We start from the raw sequence: 10,542 nt of genomic DNA, 5'->3' as shown, positions 1-10,542 counted from the left end.
TCATGGATCACCAATGTGTGTATTCATGCTTTTTTCCTTTCTTTTCTTCTCTTTGCATTTTGTTTCCATTTACATCCTTCATCTTGTGTTAGAGAACTCTCAAATCCTCACACTCTTTGTTGTGTTGGAATTGAGATTTAGTCCTCTTTCTTACCAAATGATTCTCCATTAGTTTTTGATCTCATATCAAATCTTCTTGTGAGCATTTGTCATCAATTTTCTTTAACAATTCGAAGTGGTAAACATGATACCCTGTTTCAACTCACTAAAATTAGCAAGCCGAAACAGGGGGGGGCATATAGCTACCCTCGAATTTTCATCACCTTCCTTAGTAAGCATTAGGTGATTTTGGGGCATATAGCTACCCTCGAATTTTCATCACCTTCCTTAGTAAGCATTAGGTGATTTTGTGATCTAACGTGTGTTTTGTAGGGTGCGGTTCCTAACTGTGTACTGCAAATACCGCTGGGGGCTTCGTTCGACAGACTTATGGATATATCCTTTTTCAAATAATGTTTACTTTTCTGTACTTTAGCTTGCATATGCACGTAGTGTTCATATGACCGCTAAAGTGGGGGCTAAATGTAGTGTCGTAAATTGTACGCACTTGCTAGGGTGGTACAATTTCACACCTAGTTTAGCACCCGCCTTGGCGCATTTTGTATTTTGCATTGCATTTCCCCTTTAGCACTTAATTAATTAAATTAATTAGGTCTAAGGTCCTATTTTATCATCTCCTACATCATAAAGTTGGGCCCTTTCATTAAAGTGTGCCCTTTTCATTTTATTCCTCCAATACATCATTTAATCAAAAACCCTAATTATGTCCTATTTTGAACTTGGGGGCTTGGTTTCGGGGGTCAAAACATCTCGAAATCACCTGTAACTTCGGGATTCTCTCTAAAATCATCATATCCGACGGCCCTGAAAATTTGGTGAAAAGTTGTCGGGACCATGGTGCCCGGAGTGCAACATGGTCCCGGACATTTTTCCCGAAATTTTAGGAGCGCGATCCAATCATAAAATAAAGCTTAACCCCAAGAAATTGGCGGGAGATTCAATCTCTAAGTCGGCCTAAAGTTGAAATTAAGACCTAGGGTTTCCTACATAAGAGCTCTCTTTCTTCATTTGAAGGGATACAAATTTTGGCTTTCGAGGACCTTCTATGCAGTGAAAGAGCAGATCTTTGAAGACTTCAATAACATTCAACATCCATCCATCAAGCATTCATCAATTTCATTCATTTAGGGCTTGGGAGACATTGAAGAACAATAGGAGATTACCGACTGAAGATTGGCTTGTACTCCTCCCTTAAGGGTTGGGTATGATTTCATGTTGTTTTCATGTCTTTGCATAAGCTTCAATATATCCTTTATTCATGCTTTAGATCACTTTGCATCTTGATTTAGAGCATTTACATTATCATTTACAAGCAATTAGGGTTTACTTTCTAGGTTGCTCTAGTTTGCTTTCTTGCATTTAAGGACCTTGCACACACACTAGGTCTGCACACACAATACATTTTACAATACAACTTGGCTATTCGTGGAGGTGGAAATCACCGAAGCGGGGGTTTGACTAAGGCAAAACCCTATATAGCCGCCCATACCCTTTTTAGATATAAGTACAGGTTTCGGGACTCGGACGACGCCGCAGGTGACAGATCCGGGAAAAGCAGGTCAAGATAGCACTCCACACCAAATTGCAGAGCAAAGGACCAGGACAGGGGCGTGGGGCGCCCTGGTCCTACCAGGACAGGGGCGCTGGGCGCCCTGGTCCCTGGGACAGGGGCGCTGGGCGCCCTGGTCCTTCTGTCAGACAGCAACTTTCAGCAACTTTCTGACAGCTTTTCAGGTTGCAAAAATAGCAGTTTCAGGAGCAGAATCAGGACAGTGGCGCCCACGCCCCCGTTCCGAACATTTTCACTCATATTTTAACACCAGGTACGCATTTACATTCTTGTTTTGTCCTTGTGTTTACAACTTTCCATTATTTAAGTTCAATTATGCAATCTTGTTATTAGTTCATACTTGCACTTTGGGGTTAGGGATTGAACTTGCATTATTTTATCTTTCAATTACAACAAAGGAATAGAAATCCTAATAGGTAGCCCGTGGCTCTCTCTTCCACAAGAAGAAGTAGCCAATTGTGTGATACCTCTAGGCTCTTTCGTATTCCACAAATGTGTGATTGAAGGTGAGATTAGGGCATGTTTGCTTAGTGTCACTTTTTCCCCCACACAGTGTCATGATACAATGATGTCAAAAAAATCATATGGCTACAAAAGCACCCGCAGGTGTCTACAATACAAAATAATGGTACAAAACTGATACAATGGGAGCCCTCTAAGGCTATGATGAACTCCCTCCCTCAGAGTCACCTCGCCTCGGTGGAATCTGAGCCCCTGAGGGACCCGCCCCAGGCTCACCCTGCCTATCTCCTCTATCTAGTGGTGGTGGAGGACCCATGACCCCACCACTCGATGCCTGCCTCCCCCGACTCCCTCCCGTAGTTATCGCTGTACGCGACGGTCTATGGAAGCTCCTTGCCTGCTGATCTGTCGGCACTGCACCATAGTAGAGGTCCCTCCAGTACCCTATCTCCTCTCCAGCCCGCAAGACATATGCGTAGCCTGCCCCTGTGTCCTCCGCCGCCTGCCTCCCTGCCCTCAGCGCTGTCTCAGCCTCTGTGTAGCGTTGAATCGCCTAGTCTCTCTCCCGCTCAGTATCCCTGAGCCTCGTCCTGAGTCGGTCTCTCTCCCGATCCAGCTCCTGTATCTCATCTGCCTGACCCTGGCAGATCTCCTTGAGCTCAATCAGCTCATCCTCCTTTGGATCCCCACCCTCTGCCGCTGCCTGTGGCTCTCCCTCAGCGGGTGCCTACCCCTGTACCTATGCTGGTGCCTGTACATGCACCTGTCTCTGTCCCTGCACCTATCCCTGTACCTGTCTCTGTCCCAGTCTTTGCCAAGGACCCTGTGCTGTTGGTACCTATAGGGGTAAGCCACCGCGACCCCTCACCACCCGAGCCTGCTGCTCCTCTCCACCCTCTCTCCGAGGTGCAACCCTCCTCTCCCCAACTATTCCCCTCCACCTCCGTTGGCCTCTCCCCCCATCACCTCCACCATCATCATCCTCATCTCCTCCTCCATCTCCCTCCACCAGCTCCCCTGGATCTGTCAGTCATGGGAATGGATGCTCCGCCCAATATGCTGAATACTCAGCATCCATCCCGGCATCGTCGACCTTTGGCCACATATCCCAGGGTAGGGGTACCATCTCGACCAGCTGAGTGACCGCCTGATCATATGACAATAAAGGCCCAAACTGCGCCTGATCCCTAACTGTACGGGCATACATACCCGAGCCTCGTGGCATCCTCTGGATCCTACCATACTGCTTGCATACCCTGTCTACAAGCTGCCTCTCTAAAACATAGGGCGTCCGCCCAATCAGATACCTGCTCCGGAAGGTGTATGGTAGCTCCACGGCGTCATCCTCCCACTCCTCGCATCCTAGATACGGTCTCCAGATGACCGCATCAATATCATCTAGCACTCGCCACCAATGCTCCAACCTGCCAATCCGCGGCTGCGAGGTGATCATGTCGTATAAGTGAACAAAACTGCGTCCATGTCCCCTGCCTTGGAAGTGTATCGGCCTCGTCACTGGCAGATGCTCATAGGCCCAAACCTGCAGTAGTGTCACCTCGCAGCCCAATCCCACTGACCCATGGTATACAAACTGGTGAAGCTCATAGTACAGGTGGGCCAATACACATGGTCCCCAGGCATATTTGGTGTGATCTATCATCAGTGTCTCCAGTGCTCCCCCCCAGCCCACAGCCAATCCCCGTGTCGCCCTGTCTGGGCATAGAAATCCACTGATCGCTCCTCCGATCACGGCTGGCAATGCTAACCCTGTGGCAGTCATAGTGTCCCATGCCACGTGTCCTGCCCTCATCTCTAGTCTGGGATCCTAGAACACCCGTCTCAATGCCTCCCTATCTCCGTCACGATCATATGGAATCAACTCTCCATCAATCGGTATCCGCAGAATCCTATAGACATCCTCAAGGGTGACTGTCATCTCACCCATCGGCAAATGGAAAGTGCATGTCTCAGAATGCCATCTCTCGGTAAGTGCAGTCAGCAAACCCATGTTTGCCCGAAACTCAGGCACATACAATATATGTCTCAAGCCCATCTCCTCGATGGCAGCTCTATCCTGAAACGATAGCTCTGGTCGCAATCTCTGTGTCGACGGGAATCTCTCTCGTGACTCCAACATAGACAAGTACTCCTGCAGTCAAGCAAATCAATCATGTCAGTCAGGGTGGCATTCACTGTTTATCACAAAATGCTACTTCTTTATCTAAATGCATATGGTTATCTATCCTAGTGACACTCACTGTTCATCACAAAGTGTTGCTTCTATCCTAGTAGTGCTCTCCCTGTTCATCACAAAGTACTACGTGGGTGACACTCACTGTTCATCACAAAGTGTTACTCACATTTGTACTCCCTGTTCATCACAAAGTGCTTCTCATACTTTGGGTACTCACTGTTCATCACAAAGTACTCTATCTTGGTACTCACTGTTCATCACAAAGTGCCTTGATCTATCCTAGTCTTCCTAGCGGACCTGCTTGAGTGTATCCTCTCAGCAGCTTATCCAATCGACAGCGTATGTTCATCACAGAACTGTCGATTTGACCTCGAAGACCAAAAATTGCATCTTTTCAAATGCAAACGTGCTTGACTGACACAAACGCGCCTACAGACTGCACAAGTGTGCCTGTATAACATAGACACGCCTGTATGACATAGACGTGCCTAAGCTGTACACAAATGTGACTTTACTACGCAGACGCCCCTGAGCATCGCAGACGCCCCTGTGCATCGCAGACGCGCTCGCATTTGACGCAAATGCGGTTCCGGACACAGACGTGCCTGGCACCGACACAGACGCACCTGTCGGACACAGACGCGCCTGGCACCGATGCGCCTGGCACCGACGCAGACGCGGTTGCATGTTTTCAAACTTTTTTGTACCTTATTCCTAAGCGCATTTTTTGCTCTAACTAGCATGCATTAATGACAAAAATAAATGCGTCAAAATACGAGGAGGCTTGGTGGTACCTACCGGCTCTCCTGCCTCTGCTGGCCTCTGAAATCGTCGAATGCGGTCGAATCTGTACACTGAAGCCATCGCTGCTAACTGCTGCTGCTCTTTTCTTGCTCTGCACTTTGATCTCGTGAAAGTGTAGATGACAATGAGGATGTCTTTTGCCCGTGGTCTATCTTATAGCCTACCCTAGCCTTAACCTTCGTTTCCCGAGTCAGTTTTCCTCATCCCGTGACTTTGTCACTTTATCCAGTCAGTCCATTCTATCTCGTCTTTCTTATCGAGAGATTGTCTGCAATCTTTTCAGGCATTTTCATCCAATCTCTCGAGGGGGCATATCATTCCCATTCTGGGGCAACTTTGTATCAGTTCATCTTATCTTCTTTGAAACAACGCGACAAGCCGCATTGTCTCAAAGAGGGGCAAAATGTAGACACCTAAAATTGTCCAGTCTAATTAAATAAATATTTATTTATTTAATTATCTAAGCTTAATTCTTCTATTAATTAAATAAATCTTTATTTATTTAATTAATTCATTTATCCTCTTCTAGCCTTATTTCTCATTTAAATAAATACATTTATTTATTTAAATTATCCTTTTCTTAAATTAAATAAATATTTTATTTATTTAATTGATCCCACTTCTTCTATTAATTAAATAAATCTTTATTTATTTAATTAATTCATTAACCTTTTCTACCCATGAAACATGTCATTCATCTCTTAATTCATACACTACCTACCCCTCTCATTATTTTATTATTTCTTTTACCTACCCTCTAATCCTAGCCGACCTCCTTTTTACACCTCTCAATCTTATCCCTCCATTTCATATAGTGTCTTCTATATAAGGAGATGCTTCCTTCATTATCAAACCCTAATCGACAATTTGGAGGACTTGACTACACTACGATCCTACTTGCAACCACATTCTGTTCTTTGTTGAGCTCTTGTGCATATAAAATTTGAGAGCAAATATATCAAGCAAGATCAATGGAGATAGGAAGCATGGAGATCAAAACCCTATTGGACATGTGATGGTATAATCTTTGTGATTTCATTTGATTTGCATTGTCTTAGGTAATCTTCATATGTTATGGTGGATCTTTGTTGATTGTTAGGCTAGGGTTTGGTGGTTGAATTCATTTAGCCTTTCAATATCGTTATTATTGTTATCCATTTTCACCATACACAACCATAATCCATAGTCAACAGTGCCTTTCAAATATCTAAAAATCCTCTTGGTTTCTATCAAATGTGTTTCCTTAGGATTCTTCTGAAATCTTGCAACTAGACCAACTGCGTGAGCTATATCCGGTCTATTGTGAACAACATAGTGCAATTTCCCAATCATTGACATGTACTCCTTTTCATCAACAGATGTGGCCTCATCTTCCTTAGACAACTTACAACCTGTAACCATTGGTGTCCCAACTAGTTTACAATCACATACCAAATGTCTTTAATACTTCATTCACATATTTAGACTATGTGATGAAAATACCACTCTTCATTTGTTGTATTTGCAAACCTATGAAAAAATTTATCTCTCCAACTAGAGACATTTTAAACTCACTTTTCATTTCATTTGCAAATTCATTGCTCATGTCATCATTTCCTCCAAATATGATATCATCCACAAATACTTCACTAACTATTATCTTATCTCCTTCATATTTCAAGTATATGTTACTATCTTCACTCGTTCTCTAAAATCCTATCTTCATTAGGTGTGAATGAAGTCTTTCATACCATGTTCTTAGTGCTTGATTTAATCCATATAGTGCCTTGTGCAACTTACATACCATGTCCTTCTTATCAGTTAAAGCATAACCATCTGGTTGCTCAATGTATACTTCTTCTTCCAGTATTCCATTCAAAAATGCAGATTTCACATCCATCTGATATACTTTGAATCCCTTATGAGCTGCAAAAGCCAATAAAGTTCTAACACCTTCCAGTCTAGTCACTGGTGCAAAAGTCTCACCATAATCTTATCCTTCTTCTTGTGCATAACCTTTGCAAACCAATCTAGCTTTGTTGTGAACTACAACACCATCTTCATTCAACTTGTTCCTGAAAAACCCACTTAGTACCTATTACATTTTTATTCACCAGTCGGGGTACTAGAGTCCATGTGTTGTTCTTCTCAATTTTTTCAAGTTCCTCCTCCATAGCTTTAATCCAATGATCGTCACCAAATGCTTCCTTAGCAGTTCTAGGCTCAATAGTGGAGATCATGCAAGAATTTTTCTGATTCTTCTTCTGGTTAGCACTCCAGCATCCCTATCTCCAATAATTTGTTCAGGATTGTGATTGAGTCTCAGATACCTTGGAATAACATGATCATTATCTTCAGGTTCATTTTCTTCATTATCATCATCTTCTTCTGAGTCTACTTGAATAGGATGAACTGGTAAAATAGCATTCTCTTTACTGGTTTCAAGTTTCACAAGTTCTGGTTCCAAAAACAAAATGCAAGGATGTCCATCCTTTTTCTCCAAACTGGTTTCCTTTGAGACTTTAGGATACTCATCCACTCGAACATCAACACTCTCTATGATTCTCTATGTCTAGTTGTTATAGCATTTGTATGCCTTACTCTTGGTGGAATAACCAAGAAATGTACCTTCGTCACTTTTAGCCTCAAACTTGCTAATATAGTCACCTCTCTTAATAAAACATTTGCTATGAAATATCTTGAAATAACCAACATTAGGTGATCGACCATGCCAGTATTCATAAGGAGTCTTATCCTTACCTCTTTTTACCAAAATCATGTTCATTGTGTAGGAAGCTATGCTGATAGTTTCTCTCTAGAAAGTTTTTGCTACACCTCCTTGTATCAACATTGTCCTAGCAGCTTCAACAACTAACCGATTGTTTCTCTGTGCAATATCATTCCGATGTGGTGTCCTTGGTGCAGAAAGCTTATGTTTGATACCATTTTCTTCACAATATCTAGTGAATTTCTCATAAGTGAATTCTCCGCCTTGATTTGTCCTCGGACACTTTATCTTCTTTCCACTCTCCTTTTTAGCTAAGGCCCTAAATGCCTTGAACTTACCAAATGCCTTTGTTTTATCTTTCAAGAATGTGACCCACATCATCCTTGAGCAATCATCAGTGAAGATCATGAAATTTCTATCACCTTAAATACTTTTAGTCCTTATTGGTCCACATAGGTCTGCATGAACTATATCTAACAAATGCTCTGCTGAAAAAGACTTGCTCTTGAAAGTTGAGGATGTCATCTTTCCCGATTGACATTCCTTACAAAGAGCATTAACCGGTTTGTCCAACTAAGGCAAACCTCTCACTATCTTTGACTTACTCACTTTAACAATGTTATCAAAATTCAAATGACAAAATCTCCTATGTGAAAGCCATCTATCATCTATTTTAGCAATTAAACAGTTGCTGACTTTAGGATTTAGGTGAACAGGTTACCTTTAGTCTGCTTGCCGGTTGCAATCAGTTCACCTTTGCTCCCATAGATTTTGCACATACCATTCTTAAACTCTAATGGGTATCCTTTGTCATTGAGTTGAGAAACACTCAAAATATTATGCTTTAAACCTTCAAAATCAAATTCCTTCAAAGAAATAAATTTTCTCTAGTCATCGGTCATGTGATGTGAGCAACCACTATCAATAATCCAATCATCAGAATTATCCATGCGAGAAACTAAACCTTTCTCATCAAATGTCTCCTCTTTAATGGCTACAAAGACAATGTCTTCATTGGCATCACCATCAGATTCCTCATTAGTGATACTACCATCAACTGCAATAAGACAATCTCTTTTTCCTTTTCCCTTTTACTTCTTGAACTTCTCTCGCTTGTGCTCATTATCACCATTAGGACATTTAGCAACTATGTGTCCAATCTTGTTGCATGCAAAACATTTCAAAGGTAATTTACCTCTATATTTATCGATACCTCTGGGCAACCGCTTGGCCAACAATGCTTCAAGCTCAACTAAAATGTCTTCATCATCAATTTCTCTGTTGGATCTAGATTCATGATAGTGACTAACATCTCTACTTTTCCTCATAGATGGGTTAGAAACAAAAGATCTAAATGTTGATTCAGATTTCTGAATACTACCATCATAACCATTTAATTCAAAAGAAGTAAGCTTACCAATAATGGAGTCAAGGGTAACCTTGGTTTTGTCAATAGATTTTAGCTCCTGAATGGCTACAACTTGGATAGCGTAGACTGGTAGCAAGGTTCTCAAAACCTTACTAACTATTGTGGTATCATCCATTTTACCACCATCACTCTTGATCTCACCAACTATCTCTTTTATCCTCTAACCATACTGTTGGATATTCTCACCTTCGGCCATTTGCATGTCATCAAACTTCCCTCTTAGACTCTCTTCCTTGGCAATCTTCACATGTTCATCACCGCTATAAATATCTTCAAGTTTCTTCCATACCTCATATGCAGTCTCCAAACCATGAACATCAACATATTCAGCATTAGACAAAGAACTGATAATAGCCTCCAGTACTTGATTGTTTTCTTGTTGCTCTTTCTTCTGATCATCAGTCATAATCCCACTAGGTGCAACATATTGAGTATTAACATGTTCCTAGTATTGATTTCCAAGACTTGATATAAATTTTTATTCTATCACTCCATATCCTATAGTTATCTCTATTAAACTTCGAACCTTTCTTCTTCTTCATGTTCTACAAGATCTTTACCTCAAGTTGTTAGGCTTAGACCTTAGAGGACCTGAGATGTGCTCTGATACTAATTGATGGTATGATGAAAGAACAAGGATCCAGTCAACTACTGAGAGGGGGGGGTGAATCGGTAGATAGAAAAACTGATAAACTTTCACCTTTCTTCGAAATAACCTCTCAAGTAAACTTAGAACTATAAATGCAATATCTCTGTCAAGATAAAACTATCAAGATAAACCGGTTGAGTGTTACAATAGATAAAAGTAAACAACTTGAAACTCACAATCATCCAAATACTTTTACTTGACATAAGTAAAACGTCATTTTAGATTGTTACCAGTTAACATAACTTATCAAAGTGAACTAAGTAGTTAAGCGATTCAACCACCACAAAAACATTAACCACTTGACACAATATTTTTTGACATGGAAACCCAAATGGGAAAAACCAAGGTGAGATGAGTCTCACAAGATAACTATCTGAACTCTTCTGAAGTTTGCCCTATTAGGAGCCAAGCTTGTTAAAGCTTTTACAAAAAGTCTTGTTAAGAATAGATCCCGTTAGGGACCACCCGATTAAGGGATTGACTATGATGTCTTGTTAGAAGCAATACCCTGTGAGGAGTAACCATTGTAAAGGATTTAGAATCCAAGCTAATGGATCACCTTGTTAGAGGATTTGAATAACACCAAGCTTGTTAGAGCTTACCCAGT

Source organism: Cryptomeria japonica, chromosome 3, assembly GCF_030272615.1.
Source record: "Cryptomeria japonica chromosome 3, Sugi_1.0, whole genome shotgun sequence".
Lineage (NCBI taxonomy): Eukaryota > Viridiplantae > Streptophyta > Pinopsida > Cupressales > Cupressaceae > Cryptomeria > Cryptomeria japonica.
This window is presented reverse-complemented; position numbering follows the sequence as displayed.